Source organism: Acartia tonsa, chromosome 10, assembly GCF_053477335.1.
Source record: "Acartia tonsa isolate MP-2025a chromosome 10, ASM5347733v1, whole genome shotgun sequence".
Lineage (NCBI taxonomy): Eukaryota > Metazoa > Arthropoda > Copepoda > Calanoida > Acartiidae > Acartia > Acartia tonsa.
Window position 1 is genome coordinate 22,505,160 of NC_137269.1, and position 19,246 is coordinate 22,524,405.

General features: G+C 32.4%; 1 protein-coding gene across 3 annotated transcripts in view; it reads right to left on the minus strand.

Annotated features, from left to right (window-relative positions):
• Positions 1-19,246, minus strand: part of fra (neogenin protein frazzled) — a 180,336-nt gene that overhangs the window by 21,296 nt on the left and 139,794 nt on the right. The gene's annotated exons all lie outside the window — the stretch shown is intronic.

The following is a 19,246-nucleotide window of genomic DNA, read 5'->3' on the forward strand; positions in this document are numbered from 1 at the left end:
CAATGGGCTGTTTATTACACTAGTCCCTAAAGTTTTATTATAACGTTTGTTATTCGTTGGCTCACCAACTTTGGTGAATTTTGATTGATTGATTTATGAAGTTGAGTGTTCAAACGTTTCATTCAACCACTAATTAAAATCTAGAGAAGGGGTAGTGTTTTGTATCATAATTTTATCGGCCATTGTCTTATCCGTTAGATCACTGATATTTCTTTAAAAAGTCAACTTAATTTCCTCCAAAATAGTTTAGCCGTTTCATGACAAACAAAAAGCAAAAAGAAGATCCACATCGGTCCAGTGGTTATTGGGATATTTCGTTACGTCATAAAATGATTTTTACATATACTATATGAAATAAAAATAAAATCAGAAAACCCTACTAACCTCAGCCTACTGCCTATAAATTGTACAAAATCTAGTATATTTGGAAAAAGATAAAAATATAAAAATCTTTGAATATATTTGCTACCATACAAAATTTTAAGTAAGTTCCTTTAAACAGTAAAAGTGTAAAAATAGCCATCCTTTATATAAAGTAGTAAGCTTTTTTTGTTTGTAGCGAAGGCTCGCGCTAACCCCTAAACCAATATGTTTCTCAATTTTAGGTCCAGGGAAGTTTTTAACTGTTTTGGTGGAGGGTATATCCGCCCTCCAAATGAAAAATCCCCCCACAAAAATCTTTTTTCACATTTTTTTTTTACTAGTTGACCGGGAGGTTATGGGTACGAATCTCGACCAATACCATTTTATTTAAGATTTTGTCCTACTGTTGCTATGTTTGGCTCGGGACAGTTGGTTGGTTGAATTATCTGCAATGTGAAATTGGAAGCACACACAAACAAACTCCCGTTTCTTTGTTGAAACGTATTGATACTCAATAGATTTTCTTCTGCATTGAAAATCAGTCAACCTTTAAAACTATGCATATGAAATCGGAACAGAGAAAAAGTGTTTTAAAAAGAAAAAAATATGTAAAAAAAAGACTATGATTATATAAATTTTATTTCATCTTTTAAAAGATTTTAAAATTGGTCAAAAACAAAGATTGGTAAAGCTTCTTACATAGGGTGAGTAAAGGTAGACCTTATAGAACGAAAATAGTAGCTTTAAAAAAAATTACCTTATTTAAATATCTCATAAAGAATAACTAATTGTTTATCAGAACACTTATTCCTATCTCTCTTCCTACTATGAATATAAAACAGTTTTTAGCTGAGTAATACTAGAAGTTCCAAAAGTATATTTTTACATTTTATTTTTAGAAATTTTCTTTTTGCATAGTTTCTATTAAAAAGAAAGATGTAGAAAAAAATTTCATAGAAAGAGGGGTTGGAGCGTTATTCATTTTTAAAGGAGAAAGGGGTTAGTTTTTTAAGTTAACCCCTACGGTGCCCTAACCTAGCAGGGCTACCCTGTATCCAAAGTAACCTAACTAAGCCTTTTGAGGAAACCGCCAACAATAGTAAAAAAATTTCCAATGTGGCTTCCAAACAGATTAATATCCGCTGGATTAAAACTAGTCTAAGTCATACTATAAAAAATGCATGGCATCGTATTACAACCAATTTTCAACGAATATTAAAATAAAAATAGTAATACCAGCGAGAAAAAAGAAAAATGTTTTTTTATTTGTATGTAATATTTTCTTGTTAGGTTTTCTCATTTCTTTTAACTTGGTTAGGTTCTAATATAAAAAGCTCTGGTTGCTAAACACAGACTTTGGTCATTTATACAATATGTTAATTACACAACAAAAAAAGTTTAGAAAAAAGAAATATCTTCTACAAAAATTATCAAAAATTTTTTAAAAATATCTTTGAAAATATATTTTTAAGAAATTCACAAAAAAAATTTGGGTCATGTCGATTTAAAAAAAAATTTACGCAGAAGAAAAACTAGCCAACATCCTTATATAAAAGTAACAGGACCTATGTCTGTCTGTCTGCAACGAAGGATCTCGCTTACCACTGAACCAATATGGTTCTCATATACAAAGTATCTTCTCTGTGTAGGTCGTGGGAAGGTTTATAACTATTTTGGGGAAAGAACCTAAATTTTTATAAAAATTAAAAACAAAAATGGGGTCGAATTACAACCGCCCCCCTACCAGCTATGGAACCCCTAGAGGCCTTTAGGGGCGTATCTGCTAATGTTAAATATATGAGTAAAGTAACCTGAATGTAAGAGATGTGTTTAACCAAGGATCTAAAGGGATACGACAATGGCTAATAAAATGATGTACATTCTCAATGATGATGCAGAAATTACCCTTTCTGTAGATTCCAATTAGTGATTGAACCGTTTGGACACTCAACTTAATGTTTCAACCAATAAAATGCATTAAAAGTCCCCAAAGTTGTTGAGCCAATGAATAAGAAAACGTTATTATAAAACTTTGGTGACCAATGAAATAAACAGACTAATGTCCCCCTTGCTCCCTGTGTGTGTGTGTGTGTGTGTGTGTGTGTGTGTGTGTACACAGTATGTAAACAAAACCTGCACAAAAGGGCAATCCAATCCAATTTCACTATTTGATTTTCTTTTCCCATTCAACCAGGTATCTTTAGGGATAAGACAAAGGATAATAAATTGATTAAGATCCCCCAACGTGACAAATAAAATCACCCCTCATATAGACCAATATTATTACTTGAGAAGTGTGACTGCTATTTTGAACCAACTAATTATTATCTAATAGAGGCACCCAAAGTTTTGAATACAACGAAAGAAATAATTTGTTATAAAACTTTGGGAACTATTCCAATTTCCCCTCCTTTCCTGCATCCTACAGAAAATACGTTAGATTGAAATTGGACAAACTTTGAGATAATATATTTTTATTGCTCATTGCCCTATCTCTTGGGATATATATCCAAAATGAGTAAAAGTTTGTGACATTTTACTTCAAAAGATATAAATAAATATTATAAATGAAAATGACAAAAAGCTAGCCGTTAATCCTTTATAACGGCTTATAAGCCTGTGTAACTAAGCTTTAGTGGTTCAACAAAAACCTAAACTTTTTCTCAGTATTTTGCTAAGATGTATACATATGTTATACTCTCTTTTTCTTATGGAAAAAGATGTTCTTTTTTCTTAAAAATGGCAAAAACAGAAAAAGATTCAATTATGTATTGGATATTGATTTTTTAGTACAGATGCAGTTATTGACTATAATTATCTTTTTTAACAAAACCTAACAAAAATAAAAATAAATTTTGTGTTATTGTAATATCTGCTTCTAATTATTGACAATTTTTGTATCTTACACTTATTTTACTTATACATGTCCCAATTTATGTCTGGTGTAAAAAAAGTGTGTTTTTTGCAACCTCTCTTTTCTCTCTTTACTCTTATTGGTAGTGTCAAGCTTTTTATTTAACTAATAAAAAGGAGATTGACCTATCTCCCTCCATAGACGTCAAAGGGGGGGGGGGGGGTAATGGGGCGATTACCCCCACAAAAAATTTTGGGGGGTAAATACCCCCCCCAAAATAAAAAGCTTGGACGCCCCTGTCTCCCTCCCTCCCTTCTTTTCTATCTTGCACCATTAAATAAAAATTTTTAAACTAAAAATATTATCAAAAACGTGTTCTTATTCTTTCTATAAAAATTGAAAAATAATTTTTTAAAACGGCAGAGAGTAGATATTCAGAGATAGGCCTTTGAATGTTAAAAAAATTTGGGTCATAATATTCGGAGTTAAGCTGAAAACATAAACATTTTCATTAAGTTTTATCTATTTGCAAAAAAAGGAAAAAGACAAAATAATGAAAGAGAATAAATTAGAATTGGTAATTTATACATGATCCCAGAGACAAGGGACATGTCTTTTCGAGAATAAATATTCAATTCCGGTCATTGGGGCAATCATTAATTTTACCATTACCTTATTGTGCAATATTATAACCAGTGAAAAGTTTGTTCTTGGTTTGCCATCCCTCTTGTCCCTGTCTTATGTAAGATTAATGTATGTAAATAACTACTGCAGTATGTATATTAGGGGATTCATGGAAATCATTATTAGGTGCTACTGAAACTGGACCTAAACAATGGAGGACTGTTTTGAAAAATGACCATTGCAAAAAAAGTACATTCTCAGAGGGCTGGTTCAATTTAAGATTTTATAGGTTCTAATTCTTCAATTGGTACCAAGACTTTTATTGGGTGCTTTTACCAAAGAAATTCCTGACCAATACAATGTAAAAAAGTATCTGATCCGGTACAACGGTAAGAGAGATTTTAAAGGGGGCAAGAATATTCATAGCTTAAGACTTGTTTCTGTATTTTGACAACGCTCAATTCTTTGGTACCTTAATTTACATACATTCTTACAACTACTTAACAGAGTTTCAAAGCCATAATTAATACAATTTTTACTGTAAGAAAAAACCTCATTATAACAAAACTCTTGATGTAATATCAAAAAATTAAAATCGTTAGAACCTAAATTGTTTTTCCTTTTCTGTACATAAAACTATTCTAATATATAGGGTTAGGTCAATTAATGTATATGTTTCAAATTGTACACATATGTATCTTAAAATAGAAAATGTGATCTAAAAACCATTTCAGTCCCCTTCTTACATGTAAATATTTTAGTTTTCAATATCACTTTACTTTTATAACAGCCATAAAAACAGGATGTAAATACCAGGGCTCGGCAGCCAAGCATCAGCCTCCTGTAAGACTCAAACTTCTACAATATTCAAATATAGCTGGAAGTTATAACCTTCAAAATATGGCAATCCTTTATAAAGAATAATTCCAAAGCATCTTAACGAGTTTTAATTCAAGGCTTATACGCGGCTGCCAAGCCCTGGTAAATATCTCCATGGATTAAGGTATAGAACAGTGGACGATAAATTAATCACCCTAACTTCATCCAAGAAATTCAATGTCTTTGTTAACAATTATTGGGAGAAAATCTTTGAGTAGATTGATTTAATTGCTATTGTTTTTTCCCTTCTTTTAATACCACACAAGACGGAAGACATTTGGGGGGAGGTGGCGATTTGAATTTTTTATAAGGATCCCTTTCAAGATAGAAACAAGGACGATCTTATTCTAAATGTAGTAAGGTATTTACAAATTATAAACAATTTAATGAAAAAAGAACATTAGGATTGTTATTAGAAAATACGTGGATATTATGACAAGGGAAAAATTGTCCTTTTTATAGGTTAGTTTATTCATCCAGAAGGAGGGGAGGGGATAAGGTAAAGGGGATGGATGGGAGGGTCATCAATTTAGCAAGCTACAAGTTTCTTTTTATAAGAGTACATGATAATCTGGTGTGAGATCCAACAAATTATTCATTGCAGTAAGAGAGTAAGTAAAATATAGAATTCTGATAGAAAATTTATAAAAAAAGATTCAAACAAAAAATTACATTTTTAACGGTTATTGTTATAAAATTAAACGGAAATAGGAATATAAAAAAAAATATTTCGAGCGTAAGTTAAGGCTCCATGCCCTAGTAAAGATTTTGGTGTAGATAGTCTTATTCTACTACTAAAGAGAGCAATATCCATCCAAGCCATCTTTGGAGCACCAATATTCCCGAATTATATTTTTTGAGAAAAAAAGTAAATAAGGGGGGGGGGGGGAGATTTAGGAGAAGCGAAAAAGATAGTATTTTTAGCCTATGTTAACCCCATAGCCACTTGTACTATGAGGTTGTAGTAGTAGTGGGGGGGGGGGGGGTCCGGTCCCACTAACGATAAGAGTAAGGATACCATCGAGAGATAAATGGAATATCATTTTAGATAATTATCATTGAAATTATGGTAGATATCATATATGCATACATTTATCAATCTTTTTACATTTATTTGGAGCACGGCTATTCTATAATAATAACATGGATCAGCTATAAAATGTTTATTTACACAGATTTGGATAAAACACTTTGTTTTCCTTAAGCCGGCTTAAAAAGCCAGGTGGCTGAAAAAAACAGGAAATCAAAGTGTACAATAGTAAGTCTATTAAGTAAAACTACACTAAGAATTCCTTTAATTTTTCTCACTTTTTCACAGAAATTGGCTTAGAAAATTCAGCCAATATTGAAAAAAATCTCCACTTTGATTCTCATGAAAGCGTTGTTATTGATTATACGTCTGATAATAGAGGTAATAAAATTTTTTTTAAAAGAGAAATATAAATTTAGTAGGTTTAAAATCACAAAACTTATCGTTCAAATCCTAATGAAAATTCAACTGGAGGAAAACCAGTTAGCAAAACCTAACTTCTTTATTTATGAACGGATTTCAAAAATTCTTTCACTAAACCCAGGGTGGGGAGGTATCGAGTGGGGTTGAGGGGGGAGAGGGGGGCGACCTCACCCCCCTAAAATTTTTTATTAAATTTTTGTTTCTTAACCAATTAAAAAAATTCTTTCACACATGACATCACCAACCCCCGGAGAAAGAGGGAGGGGGGGGGGGCTGGCAGGTATTTCCCCCAAATTTTTGTATAACTTTCTTGTTTCTTAACTAATTTTAAAAATTCTTTCACACACGTAATCACCAAACCTCAAGGGAGGGGGGGGGGAGTAAGTCCCTGCATTCCTTAATCCAAACCTCCTAACACTGCGGGCAAACCTAACCTTAACTAAACACACCCTAACCTAACCTCCCTTTTCTGGACCCTGCGGGAAGCTCCAATCCTAAAAGTCTTTATTTCCAACCCTGTAGGGAACTGCTTAACCATTACTTAACCTTACATAACTAAACTAAAATGACAACATTCAGTAAAGTAAATCTCAAAAAAAACAGACGAATATTGAAATATAGAGTAGCTGCAAATTAGCCCTCCTTACTTTGATTAAGGAAAACTTTAAATTTGTCGTTTTTTTGCTTATTGCTTATTATTGCATGTATATAAATTACTAGGATTCAGGGAGGAGACAATGGAATGTAAATTCTCCCCCCCCCCCCCCAAAAAAAATCGTCTAATTTGTCTTTATGTAGTTGGTACTTTCTTATGATAAGATAGGACATTTTTTCGGCATTGACTAATCCCTCCCTGTTGTAATCTGAAAAAGTATATTTCATTTTATTAAAAAAAAGTAGCCTTTTGATACTGCCTCGTAGTTGAAAGTTTTTAATTAATACCTAAATATTTCCCGAATAAAAAAAGTAAATAAAAAATGCTGCAGTTTTTAATCGCATGGGATGTCAAAGTGACCTATTTCATTGAAAGGCAATACATTTTTTAAACTGTTTTCATGGAGGAAGAATTTTCTTCATTCTTCATCATACAGGGAGGGGGCATTAGGCTGTTTATTACTCTAGTCCCCAAAGTTTTATAATAACGTTTTTATATTTGTAGGTGTAATAACTTTGGGGTTTTTTAGAATTTTATATAGCTTATCCCTTTAAGTCTCTGAGTTTATGGCTAATATACCCCACTATGTTCCAGCGAGTGACAAAAAATCGTTTTTTACATTTTGGAAAATACACTTTTAATCAATTGTTTAGTAATATACACAAGTTTTTGGAAATAAAGCCGAAAGAATTAGCTCTTTACTATGAAAAATAAGAATTTTATGTGTAATTATACCAGAAGTATGGAATTAAGTTCCTTTTCATCATTGTAAACAACTATTTTTAATGTCAACTAAACTACATTTCAAATCATCGTGGACCCTTTATTTTTAAAGCTATTTTTAAGTATTATATATTTTTGAAATCAGTATGTAATAATTTATACGTTTAGCCTTTAAAAGAAGTCAAATCTTCATTTTTTGTTGTAATTGTAGATGGTTTTCTTAGCATACCCGATTTCTGTAAAATATACAATTTTCTTCTAATGAAAATTTTACGTTTGGTTCCAGATCTCTTAAGCGCAAAAGAGCGCAAGCAAATCCTCTTACATGGTGATATTAGATGTATGTATAATATCAGAGAACTTTACCCTGTGTATGCGAATGTATGCGAAGTTTGTTTTTTTAGGCCCCAAAGATACTGGGTCTATCAAAAATTACCAATTTTTAAAGATATAAAAGTAATTTTTTTTTCTACTTATTTCCAACACATATTCAATTAAACTAAAAGTAAATAAAAGTTTTCTATAAAGATTATCCCTAAATGTCTAGGCTCTTATCTGAAACATTTTACCTTTTTATTGGGGGGGGGGGGGGGGGGAAATGCCCCACCTATATCCACATCTGAACCCATTAAAGCTAGAAGTTTTAAAAAATTATGTGGTTTCCTAGTTCAAATATATATTCTTATTTAATTCGTTAGCATTATTTACTCCCTTCACCCTTATATTAAGCAACCTTTTTCCAAAGGTGCTTTCATACTTATTAAAAAAAGACAAGTAGAATTTGTATTGTTTAAGATAAAGTGCTTCCTTCCAAGTAGGGTTGGGCCGGATACTTTTTTGGCCGGATACCGGATATCCGGCTGATTTCAAATGCCGTATATCCGGCAACTGGCCGGATATCCGGCCAACGCCGTATATCCGGCAAATATCCGGTTATCCGGCCAAATTACCGGATATCCGGCCGGATAACCGGCCAAATTACCAGATATTAAAGTAGTAAAAAAAAATTTCTTCAGAAATCTTATATAAATTTACATAAAGTTAAACTTATTCAGAAAAAATGTTCTTCTAGCTTCAATAATAAGAAAATTATAGCCATTTAGGATATCAAAAAGCAGAGATTTTTGGTGTAAAGTATAAAAAATTATAGAGCCGGATATCCGGCCGGATAGTTTCAATATCCGGTATCCGGCCGGATATTGAAAATGGCCGGATATCCGGCCACACCGGATATCCGGCCCAACCCTACTTCCAAGTAAATTGAAAATAAAATATCAGAGATTTATAGGGGTTAGACAATGGCCGAGAAATTAATGTACATTCCCAATGCTAAAAAACAAAATTGCCCCTTCTATAAATTACAATTAGTGATTGAAACGTTTGGACACTCAACTAATAAACCAACCAATCAAAATTCAATAAAAGTCCCACAAATTGTTATGCCTACAAATAAGAAAACGCTATTTTGTGAATTTGGGGACTATTATAATAAACAGCCCATTGTCCCCTCCCTCCCTACATATACACACAGAAAATAAATAAGAAATAGGACTTTGGATTAGAAATCTCAAAATATAAATTTCGGCGACGGCGATCGGCGGGAATTCGGCGGCAGATTTTCATATAATTTCAGTAGGTCATACATACTTATTAGAAAAGCTTATGTTTAAAATTTGAAGTCTATAGGTAAAAAATTGCGGTCTCAAGAGCTGTTTAAAGATTTCTGAGATATCAGGACCTACAGGATCATACCTGGACCATGAAATTGAAATACACACTTAAATTTCATATTGGTATGTACTAGTATAGAATATTTTAGTATCTGGTAACTTAAAATGCTTAATTTAAGGCAAACAAAATATTTTTGCTCTTTACCTGTATGACCCAGCCAGGTTTGCTGGCATCCTGTGCCAGCCAGGACGGAGATATTTAAAATTTCGCCATTATATTGAAAGATATATGGATACTTATTGCTATTTAGATAAAATTTCATCTAAATTTTTAAATATACACTCTCTATGATTTTTTGTCATTTTTTGGCTTTTCTGGAACACGGTGTACCCATTATACAAGTTTCCGTTTGCTAAAAAACAATAGATTTATTGCTCTAGATGGTTATTCAGAAACACATATTAAAAAGAATTTTTTGGCAGAAGAAGATAATTTTTATAATTGACATATGTGTTACATTGAGTAATAATACCTTCAAAATTAATGATTTGGTCGAAAACTTCCTATACTATTTTCCTTATTGGTATAATTCTGAAATTGTAGATCTAAACCTATTATGTCTATTGCCAAATTTTTCAAATACTTTTAAATAAGTTTTCTTTTAAAACAGCAAAAAAATAGTTTTTCTATGATTAGGGTTAGTACGTCCGTCCGTCAGTGGTTAATTTAGGCAGGTTATAATTGCCATATCAAGTTCAAACTTTCAGGGACAAACCTTTAGCAAATATTACTGTTAATTGTATCCTAAGCTTCACATTCAATCATTTTGTAAGCCTTATTATTTATTCATATAAACAAAAAAACGGAAAAGTTTGTTACCAATGAAATATATGGACGCTAGACTATTGCAGAACAGCGAGGAGGTACAACAAACATTACCAGAAAAATGAAATGTGATAGTTTTTTGTTGTTTTCAATGTACACTTGGTGCATCTGTTTAGATTCCTCTCATAAATTAGCATTTATTTATTCTATTTGTCCCTGTCAGTCATGCTAATAAAGACATAAATAAAAAGAATTGGAACATTGATTTCCCCAAAGTTTTATAATAACATTTTCTTATTCGTTGGCTTTAAAACTTTAGGTACTCTTAATGAATTTTGAATGGTTAGTTTATTAAATTGAGTGTCCATACGTTTCAAGCACCTAACATAAGGGGTTATTTTGTGTATCAACATTGGGGATGTACATCAATTAGTCAGCCATAATCTTATCCCTTTAGATCCCTGTGAATTTTTTTTTATTTAAAAGTTAAAGACAATGTTTAATTTTAACGGAAATTTACAAAAAAAGACACATTTTTTTGCAGCTACTCTTCATCTTACTTTGGCTGAATCTTCTCCATAACTACTATGGCTGTCCGTCCGTATGTCAGGTTTAGGTGATAACGCAATATTCTCGGCCCATAATTAAGATAGAGGACTCATTTTTTTGTGCCAATTCTGTAAATATTTGTCTCTGAGACTGTTAGTCAGGTGACTAAAGGCAAAAATGTACAATTATAGAAATGTGAATTTCTGATTTGTTATTTCAGATGGATAGATAGATAGATATATTGTATATTGAATGTCATATATATTGATAGGTATATGATTAGCGCACCTCCCTGGCAAAACCCTGTTCACGCCACTGAATAATGAATTCTACAGAGAGAAAGGGGACAATGCGCTGTTTATTACATAAGTCCCCAAAGTGTTATGATAACGTTTTCTTTTTTATTGGCTTCACAACTTTGGGGACTTTTGATAAATTTTGATTGGTTGGTTTATTAAATTAAGTGTCCATACGTTTCAACCACTAATTGTAATCTACATAAGGGGTTATTTTGTGAAATAACATTGGGGATGTACATCAACTTTAACTTTATTTTACAAGGATAAAAAATTAAAAACATCCTTAAAATCAGATCTTAAAAAATTTACAAATTTTAATTATAGTTTTGAGCAAGGTAACTATATTTTGGTTGTAAAATTTTTGGTCAAATTATAGAGTTGCTTACCTTATAGAAGAATCGCTATTATAATTCCAAATGGACATACATACTGTCGTAGATAAAGATTATAACCATAGAGTTGTTTTGCTTTCAAAATGATAGCTTTTTTGTAATCAGAATCAACAACAATTTTGTTTAAGATTTATAACCGATAGGACAATTCTTTTATTTTACATGAACTTAAGTTTTCTGTTTTGCTGTACATAAACGTATGGACGTACTGGAATACTCAAGTTATAGAGTAGCTATTCCACCAATAAAAAGGAGCTACACCACAATACTTCACCTATTACATTTATATACAGATAATAAAGTTGGGTGGGTGAATATATCTAACTTGAATATCAATTATTAAATTAAAAGTATTGCTTACTGTAACCCACTTATCTTTAATATAAATTATTCTTTAATACCTTTTTATATCCGAAACTAGAGTTAACAATTTGCAATAATTATGCTTCAAAACTTGTTTAGCAAAATAAATGATTTTTGAAATAATGATAAAACAAGTTGTCTTTTCAGTTTTCTGTGGTTTTAGAGTGCATTTGTAATCAGAGAAAGAGCTGAGGGGACATTATGCTGTTGTTATACTAGTCCCCAAGTCTTATAATAAAGTTTGTTATTCGTTGGCTCAATAACTTTGGGGACTTTTATTGAATTTTGATCTGTTGGTTTATTAGGTTGAGTGATCAAATGTTTCAACCACTAATTCAATTAACAGAAGGGATAATTTTGTGTATTATCATTGGCGATGTACATCAATTTATGGGCCATAGTCTTATCCCTGATTTATAAATGGATATAGAATATACGTGGATGAAATCAAAGGAGAAAAATTGTCGTCAATTTAGGTTGCAATTTTCCCCTACATTTTTTGGTTGGGCCGTTTATCCAGTAGGAGGAAAGAGGATGGGGGAGATTTTTATTTAAGCCCGCTTCAGAGTTTACTTGATTATTATAAAACATGAAATTCTGGTGTAAGATCCAAGTAATAATACATCCATTGATTTTAAAGTACTTTAATTCATAAATTATATTAATTCAGATGCAGCCAAAATCAAACGGCTGAAGGCACAGTTGCCATGCCCTGCTTTTAACAGTAGTTGCCAAGTTGGCAATAGAAGTTTAGAGGGAAGAAAACAATCATTTTTAAGAGAGGAAAAAAATTCAACCTTTCCAACTGTAATATTTAGAATTTAGATAGCATTTTATCTGTTTTCTTGCATTTATTAAATAAAGAGCCCAAAACCACAACAAGACACTTAAAATTCAAACAATTGTCAAGATCTTAAGCTTCGCACAAAAAAAACTTTGTACTAACGGGATAAGACAATGGATGATAAATTTATTTTGATCTTCAGTGATGTTAAATAAATTGCCCTCTTTCTGTTAATTAAAATAATAATTAAAAAGATTTTAAAAGTTAGGACACCATTCTAGCTTAATTCGTTCGCTAGTTATCGAAGAAATAAGTAATCTTCAAACCTAGTAGGGTGCCGCTGAAAAATTCAAGGTTTGGCCACTATCTGGGCTAGGATTGAGCTACATAAGATTTAAACACGGCAAAATGTTCGTCTCAAAGAGTAGAATAAGCACACAATTTTGGTGAACCTAGGACAATTTTAAGGGGGCTGGACCAAACGATGTAACTTCCATCGATACAAGTTTTGGCTCACTTACACTAATTTCGGCCTCTCGCGTATTGAAAAATCTAAGTTTTCTCCACCATTTGGGCTAGGATCGAGCTACCATCGATGTTAAGGTGTCTAAATGAGCGTCTCACCAAGTAGAATTCACCCTCCAAAGATGAAGATCCTAGGACAATTTTTAGATAGGCGGACCACAAGATGTAAGTCCATCGATACAAGTTTTGGCTCACTAAAATTGAAGTTACAAGTCGTGGTCCAGCCCCCTTAGAGTTGGAATCTTGACCCCAAATTTTGTACACGTGTGTAGCATATTGAGACGGACATTTTGCCACCTTGAAGTCCAAAATCGGTTGAGAAACAAAAAAGTTTTCCTAGGAAAAACTGATTTTTTGGATTTTAGTGAGCCAAAACTTGCATCAAAAAATCAAACATCGTTTGGTCTACCCCTCTAAAAATTGTCCAAAGTTAACCAAATTTTTTGTGTGAGTCCGTGGGGTCAAGTCGGTCATTTAGACACCTTAACATTGATTCTAGCTCAATCCGTTCGCTAGTTATCGAAGAAACATGGATTTTGTCAATTTGGTATTTAATGTTTTTAAACATTTATAAGTGTAATTTTGAAATCTAGTGTATTTTCTTGGGGAACTATGATGTGCGTCTATCTTGGAAAGTCCACGGTAACCCTATATGGACTCGGTGGAGGTTTTAGCATTAAATGGCAACACAAAAGTGTCTACTAAGGCAGTCTACGATGTAAAACTGTCCTTTAGAGGGGAGATAGAGCCCTTTTAGCTTAGTATAGATGGCTTATAAGTAGACTACGGTTGGAGATATCTTAACAACGGTTAAAGATCTTTGGTTCTAGGTTCAAGAGGGCTACTTTGGGGATACCCTGGCTTAGCTGGGTAGTAGATAACCTGGGTATTGGTGTCCTGGCTTAAGAAAAAGTGTCTTTAGGCTGGATTACGGTAGTCTAATTGCGCTTAAGTAGGGAAAGGGAGCCTATAACTGGGCGAGGGTTAAGGGTAGAGTAGTCTAACCTTCTCCCGCTTGACAAGGGTTACTGTATATGCACAATAAATGGTTTCAATATCTCAATAGAAAAACAAGAAATTAAGCCATTTTCTACTTTCAATGCAGGGATTCGAACCTTAAACCTTCAACTAGAACTGTGACCTGTTAGTATGTTATAACTGAAGGTTAGACATTTCAAAAAATGTAAAGACCAATTTTGTAACACATATTGCCATTTGTAGAAGGGAAAAATAAATAAAAATTAATTTGATAAATAATTAAACTTTGAAAGGGCCTCAAACCTGCAACCTTTGAGATATGAACTTAATTTCTTGTACAAAAATTTCAAATAGATAAGTCTATTAGCTAGTTTTGAAATTTTGTTAAAATGTTAAAAGACCTCGAAGCTAGAGTGCTGGTTATGGAAAAACCAGAAAAGATAAGTTAGATTAGATTAGAGTTGACTGATTTCCAAAAAATCATTTGGAGGTGGTACATAGTTATAAGAAATGTATATACACAATAAATGGTTTCAATGACTCAATAGACAAACAAGAATTACATTGTTGTAACGTAAAAAAAATATCAAAACTTTAAAATGGCCTCACACCTGCCACCTTAGAGATATGGCATTGATATGTTGTGCAATAATAGCAAATAAATAAGTCTATTATCAAGTTTTGAAATTTTGTTAAAATCCTAAAAAACCTCGGAACTAGAATGCTATTTAGGTTAAATCAGCAATGTTAGGTTAGGTTAGGTTGTAGTTGACTGATTTTCAAAAATCAACTGGAGGTTGTTGATAGTTATGAGAAATGTATTGTATATGCACAATAAATTGTTTCAATAAAAGACAAACAAGAAATTGAATTTTTTATGAGCTTATTTCCAAAATACAGCCATTTTCCACTTTCAATGCGGGGTTTTGAACCTTTAACCTTTAGCTAGAGCTTTGACCTTTCAGTATGTTATAACTGCAGGTCAGACAATTCTAAAAGTATAAAAACCAAAAATTTTGGTCAATTAGGAGCTGAGCTACGATTTTTTAAACATCAAAATTGTCATTATGGATTGGTTTTTTGAGGCTCGAGGCCGCCAGAGGCCCCCAATCACTTGCTTAAGAAGGAGCAAAAACGCCAGCTTGTCGAGCTGATATCATTAGACACTTAAACTTAATCTGATTTATTTTGGAAGATTTTTGGATCAGGACTAATTTAAAGGGTTTGCAAAAATGCGTACATTTTTAAAAATCAAATAGCGCGGCATGTGTTAATAGTAGAAAAATGTTATGCATATCGTTAGAATCGTCATAAACTCTAGTTTTTAGGTGTTTAAGAACTATTCCTGTGCTACGTATAGTTTAGAAGCTACGTGGTAAAATGTTCCAACTTGCTTAAAATTTTCAACATGTCTCACATTTTCCAATGTAGCTTCTATACTACAAATAGCCTGTATGTGTTACATATATTTCCAAAAACTAGAGTTTATGACAATTCTAACGGTATGCGTAACATTTTTCTACTATTAACACAAGCCGCACAATTTGATTTTTAAAAATGTACACATTTTGGCAAACCCTTTAAATTAGTCATGATCCAAAAATCTTCCAAAAATAGGTATTTTGGAAAAACTGGTTTTTAAGGCAGAATTTGTTGAAAATCGCCAAATATTTTTTTCTCATACAAAATGCCCCACACCATTGAAGAAATTAAGATATAGATTATTAATTTCTGTCAATAGCAAGTGGGTTAAATTAAGCAATACTTTTAACTTATTAAAAAAAAACACCCTGTATAAATACCCAAAATTTTGTGCAAACATCCGAGAGAATGTGTTTGCAAAACTTTGAGCAACAGTATAATTTTCAGACTACTTTGCCTCTAAGAAAGCTTAATTTATTTGAAAATACGAAAAATAATTGAGTATATGCAATGCCATAGGTCCTGTGATGGTTCTAGGCTATTTCAATTTTAGATTTAAGTCTTGGTTTTAAGCTATTTTTTAAGCCCTTTTAGATACAGAACCATCCTAAAAATAAAAGTATGTCCCATATTTAATTTATTTTGCAACAAATTTATGTTGTCATCCTTGTTTTGGTAAATTTATGTGCTTTTATGTGATTTTTAAAAAATCATTATCTAAAATAATCCTTCTATTAAAGTAACAGTGTGTGTGTGTGTGTGTGTTTGTCTGTCTGTGTGTATCGAAGGATCTCGCTAAACACCGAACCGAGATGGTTTTCTTTTACAATGTAGCTTTTTATAGATCCTTGTAAGGTTCATAACTATTTTGGGGGAGGGTACCACCACCCTCTGTTACAATACCTATAACCTTTTGATATTCATTCTATATATGTTAAATCATACATGAAAACTTTTTTCATATTTAAGGAGTTAAGAAATATAGAACAATCTTAGAAGTTAAATATTTAAGTTAAATTAATTCAATTTATTTATTAGTAGCAAAGCTTCTCTTTAATTTACTTTGTCTCTTCATCAGTCCGCCAGTCTGTAACGCTATGGGGGACATGCAATTTTCTCAGCTTCCATTGTAGATAGACAGCGAAGATTCTATATCAGTGAGCATTAAGTGTAAATTTATCTTTTACTGTTAAAGAAAACAAGGATGACAACATCCATAAAAAGAAAGGGATCATGGAAAGAAAACAAAGTCATTCCTTAATTAAGACAGAAGTCACCTTCCTAGGAAGGACATAAGTAGCTTCCCTTGTGTGAGAATTTGTTAGATGAAGGGCATAACTTGTCTCCCTTAACAAAGATTTTGCAAGATGGAGGACATAAGTAGCCTCCCTTCACCACACAAAACCTAGCTTTTTGGTCCTTCACATAGCAAATTCTTGCAAAACATAGCAAATTCTTGCAAAGCATAGCAAATTCTTGCAAAACATAGCTTTTTGGTCCTTCACATAGCAAATTCTTGCAAAACATAGCAAATTCTTGCAAAACATAGCATTTCTGTCCTTCACATAGCAAATTCTTGCAAATCACAGCAAATTCTTGCAAAACATAGCAAGTTCTTGCAAAACATAGCAAGTTCTTGCAAAACATAGCATTTCTGTCCTTCACATAGCAAATTCTTGCAAAACATAGCAAATTCTTGCAAAACATAGCAAATTCTTGCAAAACATAGCAAATTCTTGCAAAACATAGCAAATTCTTGCAAAAAATAGCATTTCTGTCCTTCACATAGCAAATTCTTGCAAAACATAGCAAATTCTTGCAAAACACAGCAAATTCTTGCAAAACATAGCAAGTTCTTGCAAAACATAGCAAATTCTTGCAAAACATAGCAAATTCTTGCAAAACATAGCAAATTCTTGCAAAACATATATATAGACAGAGTTTCAGCGCTCTCCAACCACCCGTTCTCGAGATATGGGCACCTGGTGTCCTTGGTACCCGCGGTTAGATTTGGGAAATGGTTCGAATCCTTAAAAAATTTGGCTAAGTACAAAAATATTTTAACACTTAATAATTTTCTAATTTTTGATCAAAATTATTCCAAAAAATTTTTGGACTTATTCTTTTTTTTGCATGTTGACCTGGGTATTTTCTTCAAAAACTTTTTAAGGATTTGAACCATTTCCCAAATCTAACCGTGGGTACCAAGGACACCAGGTGCCCGTATCTCGAGAATGGGTGGTCTGAGAGCGCTGAAACTCTGTTTTTGAGTTTGGGACCCCTATATATATATTTTGCAAGAATTTGCTATGTTTTGCAAGAATTTGCTATGTTTTGCAAGAATTTGCTATGTTTTGCAAGAATTTGCTATGTGAAGGATAGAAATGCTATGTTTTGCAAGAATTTGCTATGTTTTGCAAGAATTGGCTATGTTTAGCAAGAATTTGCTATGATTTGCAAGAATTAGCTATGTGAAGGACAGAAATGCTATGTTTTGCAAGAATTTGCTATGTTTTGCAAGAATTTGCTATGTTTTGCAAGAATTTGCTATGTGAAGGATAGAAATGCTATGTTTTGCAAGAATTTGCTATGTTTTGCAAGAATTGGCTATGTTTAGCATGAATTTGCTATGATTTGCAAGAATTAGCTATGTGAAGGACAGAAATGCTATGTTTTGCAAGAATTTGCTATGTTTTGCAAGAATTGGGTATGTTTAGCAAGAATTTGCTATGTTTTGCAAGAATTTGCTATGTTTTGCAAGAATTTGCTATGTTTTGCAAGAATTTGCTATGTTTTGCAAGAATGTGCTATGCTTTGCAAGAATTTGCTATGTTTTGCAAGAATTTGCTATGTTTTGCAAGAATTTGCTATGTGAAGGACAGAAATGCTATGTTTTGTGAGGTTTTGCTAAGTGAAGGACAGAAAAGCTAAGTTTAGCAAAGCTTGATCTTTAAATCGTTTATAACCGGGGCGATTCATTCAGCGCGCCATCAAATTATTAAATACCAATCTTTAAATCGAATTTGCATGGGCGATTTGGCGCGCCCAGTTGCACGGTACTGGCGCGGCAATGCCACTCACCGAGTGGCATTGCCGAACCAAATCGGGGTGATTTATTTAATAAATAAATATTTTTTTTAATTACTTTAATATTTTATTGCAAAACTATCGTGAAAACATTTTTATAGTTATTTTTAAAATAAATTATATATTAATGTTTTATATAAAATACCATACTGACATGGCATTTTATATAAAATACCTTACTAACACTGCTTAAGTAATAAAGTTGTACTGGCGCGGATCAATATTTTAGTGAGTGCACAAGCGATTTAACAACACCGTGCCGAAAATCTTTTAAAAATCAATGTATTATAGGTGCGCTGTGGCTCACCATCTGCATACCTACGGTTCACCTTTGAATCGCCCCGATTCAGCGCACCATAAAAACGATTTAAAGATCCAGCTCAAGATAAAGGACATAAGCAGCCTTCCTAATGTAAGAATTTGTCAGACAAAGGACATAAGTCACCTCCCTTAAGTTAGATTTTGTTAGATGAAGGACATAAGTAGCCTTCCTTAGTCCAATTTCCAGTGACTTCTGTCCTAATTAGGAATGACTTTGTTTTCTTTCCATGATCCAGAAAGCTCTAATAAACCAAGGACCATAGAACATTAACACATGTAGAGAGTTAAAACTTTGGGTACTTATATTTAAATTGATAAGTATACTGGCTTCTTAAATTTTAAAATGTCCCAACCTTTTAACCAATAATTTTAATCTAAAGAATAAATAAATTTGATAATCATCATTGAAGACGCATAAAAATTTATCTTATATTGTCTTATCCCTTAGAAATCCTGCATAAAATAGATGTTTTAAAATA